Source organism: Triticum aestivum, chromosome 4B (genome assembly GCF_018294505.1).
Source record: "Triticum aestivum cultivar Chinese Spring chromosome 4B, IWGSC CS RefSeq v2.1, whole genome shotgun sequence".
NCBI lineage: Eukaryota > Viridiplantae > Streptophyta > Magnoliopsida > Poales > Poaceae > Triticum > Triticum aestivum.
The window spans coordinates 348,727,489-348,732,489 of NC_057804.1; positions in this window are offsets into that span (position 1 = coordinate 348,727,489).

Here is a 5,001-nt window from a genome sequence, read left to right on the forward strand (position 1 = left end):
CGCCATTGGTGAATTCCCATTTTGAGCTTCAAGATAAACAACGCTTGTGATGTAGGGTGGAACCCTAGATGCCCTATCTTTCACAATTGGAGTGGATCCTACCGAGAACATGGAGAACACGGGAGAAAACACGAGGTGAGAAATCACTCAAACCAACAAGTTTCGATTACACATGTGCTAGACCCTCGAAACACAAAGAGATACACGATCCAAATCCAACAAAGGACGATACAAGTGGTGGTAGTTCTTTTCCGTGAGGAGGTCTTTGAGGGGTGTTCGCGTTGAAGGGGTCTTGAATCCGCTTGGGGGATCTTCTCCGAAGAGGTCGTGGACTCCAATGGAGAAGTAACCAAGTGGATGAGCAAAGCTCTATCTCTCAAATGAGCTAATCCTTTGCTAACCCTAGGAAGAGGGAGGAGGGGGTCTATTTATAGTCTTGGTGGACGAAATGGTAAGTGTGCTTCGGCCCAACACGCGGGCGGACATACAAACGTCAAACGATCGACGGTCACCAGCCATCCGATGGCTCTCGTGGGACCGGACGTCCGGTCCTGGTCGGATGTCCGATGTTTCGGATCTGTTTAGGATTGGTCGGTCGTCCGGCCGGGGTCGGTCGTCCGATCCATCGGTCGTTCAGAGGCTTCCATACTTTTGATGTTTTGGCTCGGACGTGGTGGTGTGGGTTGTCCGGTGGAGCTCGGTCATCCAGGCGTTGGGAGTCGTCAAACGTCCAATCGGCATCGGTCATCCGACCGCTGGAGTGTGTGTGGGCTGGGACTTTGCTGGCCGGATGGAGCCTCCAGGCGTAGAACGTCTGAGAGACATCGGTCGTCTGATGAATGGGAGTTTCGAGCAGTCCTTCTTCTTGTCCATTGAACTTGGTGTCCTCGCAGTCTTATCAGTTCGGTGCAGCTGATCCATGGCTTCTCTCCAAATACCTGATCACACATAGGGTCTCCGCATGAGGTAGTAGCCATGTCTCATAAGTAGAAAGTGGAAGTTCGGAGAGGAGCGAGTTCACCTTATCTTCGATAGCCTTTGCTCGAGCTCTTGTCATTGGTCCAAGTGGTGTCATGGGAGATGCAGGTAGGTCCATGGGTTTCAACTTGGCATGCTCCGCATCATCTCCCCCCCCCTCCGGGAAAGATCTGACCTCGGATTGAAAGCCTCATCACCATGGTAGGGAGAGAGATCCTTGATGTTGAAGACGTCGCTCACGTTGTACTTGTCGCATGGGAGATCGATCGTGTATGCATTGTTGTTGTAGCGTGCTAGCACCTTGAAAGGTCTGTCGGCTCAAGGTAGAAGCTTGGACTTGCATTCATCTGGGAAGCGTTCCTTGCGAAGATGTAGCCACATGAGATCTCCAACGTCGAATATCATGGGTTGCTTGTTGACGTTGAGCTTGGTCGCGAGTCATTGTACTTGGCGCTCGATGGTGTGCCTTGTATCTTCATGCATCTTCTTGAGGTAGGTCACTCGTGCACTCGCGTCCATGTTGATGCGCTCTTGTAGTGGTAGAGGGAGAATGTCCAATGGGGACAACGGGTTGAAACCGTAGACGACCTTGAAAGGGGACTTGCAGGTAGTGGAATGTCTTGCTCGGTTGTAGGCATACTCGGCGATGGGTAGACACTCCTCCCACTCCTTGATGTTCCTCTTGATCAACACACATAGTAGAGTGGAGAGCGCTCGGTTCGTAACCTCCGTTTGGCCGTCGGTTTGTGGATGGTATGCTGTGGAGAATAGTAGCTTTATTCCGAGCTTGGCGCATAAGGTCTTCCAAAAGTAACTCAAGAACTTGACGTCATGGTGTGAGACAATCGTCTTTGGAACTCCATGGAGTCACAAGATTCCCCTACAAAAAATATTTGCAATATGTGAAGCATCATCTATCTTATTGCATGGGATGAAATGTGCCATTTTAGAGAATCAGTACACAACAACAAACACGGAATCTTTGCCATTTCTAGTCCTAGGCAAACCAAGAACAAAGTCCATACTAGTATCTTCCCATGGGTGATATGGAATTGGAAGGTGTGTATATAGACCATGGGATTGAGCTTTGGACCTAGCTTTGCGACATGTCGAACATCGGTTGGTGAAGCGTGAGACGTCGTGGAACATCTTGGGCCAGAAATAGTTCTTGGAGAGCGTAGCGAATGTCTTGTCACATCCAAAGTGTCCCATTAGTCCTCCTCCAAGAGCTTCTTGAAAAAGTAACAAACGAAGATGATGTGGAGCATCCTTCGATCATCCCCATGGACAATACTTCGACTACACAAGCTCCAAGTGGACCCATGACAAGAGCTCGAGCACGTGCTATTCAATCTGAGGTTAACTCTCTCCTTGTTGGACTTCCCTTTGACCCACTTGAGACATGGCTACTACCTCAAACGGAGATGCTTTGTGTGCTTAGGTACCAAGGAACCAACCTAGAAGAAGCTACGGTACAAGATGGACGTTGAGAGCAAGAGGAGAAGCTGCCCAGTCTGGAACGGGCGGTACTACCGCCCACGCCAAGCGGTACTGCCGCTGAACCCAGCCAAGTGGCACTACCGCCCTACATCCGCCCTTATTCCGCTGAACCCGACAAACTCCTGTGATCGAACGGCTCCATAGCAGTACTACCGCCCCATCAAAGCGGTACTACCGCTGAAGCTCTACAAGCGGTACTACCGCCCGAGGGTCCGGTACTACCACCCTGCCTGCGTGCAGCGTATCCGGGCCGAGGCCCATGTAATCGTTTCGCCCCTCTCTTACCCCTTCGAAGGCTTAGACTATAAATAGTCCTTCCCCTCATCCTTTCTAGGGTTAGCATTGTGATAGCTCATTTGAGATAGAGCATTGCTCATCCGTACTGGATCTACTCCTCGTGAGGGACCGCACCTCTTCGGAGAAGATCCATCCGGATTCAAGGCATCTATCCGGAGAAGACAATCAAGACCTCCTCATGGAGAAGAACGGTTACTCTTGTATCGTCCCTTGTTGACTTTGGATCTCGTGTTACTTTGTGCCTCGATGATCTAGCACTTGTGTGATCAATTTCGTGTCGGTTGAGTGTTTCTCTTGTTTTCCCCTCATGATTTCCCTCGTGTTCTTCCGCGCGTTCTTCGTGTTCCCCGTAGGATCCTCTCCAAAGGTGAAAGATCGGCCCCATAGGGTTCCGCCCTACATCATCTTGGCATCATGAGCCACGTTGATCATGTTTTTGGAGCCCCTACCCCGTGTTTTCTAGCTTGATTTTGTTGTTTTCATCCTAAATCGAAAAATCCCCACCAAAAATAGCCCCCAATTTTTTTTTGTGATTTGTTGGTTTTGATGATGTTTTGTTGATTTTGATCCGTTGATTTTCTTGGTTTTGAGTGGATCTAGCATCCCCCCAATTTTCACCACTTTCCATCCACGAAATCCATCCAATTTTGCCCCCGAAATCATCCTTTTCCGCCCCAAAATCTCCCCGATTTACGATTTTGTGAATTTTTTCCGACATGGGCAGTACTACCGCCCTCCAAGCGGTACTACTGCTGAGCGACACAAGCGGTACTACCGCCCTCCCAAGCAGCACTACCGCTCCACCACTGGCAGCTACAACTACTTCCGCGCCCCCCTTTCTGCCTAGTTTCGCCAATTTTTTACCCAGGTGCCCACACATACTTCCACATACCACCACCACTTTCAGCAAACACCACCTCCACTCACCGCTACCTCCTATGACGATTTTGACACATTTTGGTCTTTGAGATTTTGGGTTGTGGTTCACGTGTCCTATTGTGTTTCGGCTATATAGGTACGGTTCGACGTCAACATCACCACCGCTCATCTCCATTGACTACTCATCATCACCAAGCACAGTAACCTCGACGACATTCATACCTTGCAATTGCATTGATAACCACATGGCCTTACTTTTGCGTTGCTTACCCATCGAGACTAGCCATTGAGTATTGCCGGCAACGTGACTTGTGCACATTAGTGATAATACTCTCCATAAGCATACATACCATATCATCTCTTGTGTCACAAAGTTTTCATCGCATACGCAATTGCTATCTTGCTTCGTGAAGTTTTGGATGAGAAAAGAGCTCAAAAGAGAAAGATCCAAACAAGCTTTTAAGCAAAAGAGAAAGATAAGCAAAGAGCTTATAAGCAAGAACCATAACATCATACTACATTAAGATTGTCATATCCGATGATCTTGGATCATATCACCGAAATACCATACATATAGCACACTTGGGATAGAGGTCGTTGCATTTTTGCCTAGTAGGTTGTGCACAAGCTCCGTATCCGCCTATTGTGCAATCGTGCTAGCGTCTCTCTAGTATTGTGCAATAAGAGCATTTTCGTGGACTCCACATTTTGGCTCATTTTTTGTTTGCACAATCCCACTTATCTATTTGCGTGTGTGTTTCCGTGTATCACTACTTGCTTGGTCTACTTGTTACATTTGCGAATTTGTGAATCTTTTTCAACATCTTTGAGTCAAACTAACAATTGCATCAAATTTTGTGCCACCATCCTAACCAAGCTTCACCATAAGCTTTTACTTGTGTAGGTGTGAGAACCGACAAGAATTGGTATCAATAGTGCTATTTTATTGTCCGCATTTGAGTGAACTTGATTCATCGTCAACATTGGTCAAGGTACATTTGGTATAAGTTCTTCTCCTTCTCCCACTCACACTTTTTTACTTGGAATGATGGATAGGCCAAGTACTTCTACCAACCCACTCTTCATCGAGCAAGACGACGACATGTCATCATTCATCACCAAGAGCCACCTCTTTGGTGCACAACGAGCGTTGCATCAAGAGCAAACGGCGGTGACCGACCGCATCGACAACCTCGCCACCGACTTGCGACTCTCTGAGCAACGTACAAAGGACTACTTTGACAACAAGCTTGACGCTCACAAGAAAGAGAACGATGCAAGGATGGACGAGATCCGCGCCTTGTTGGTGAACCGTCCTCCTTCTACTTCTTCATACTCCAAACGAAG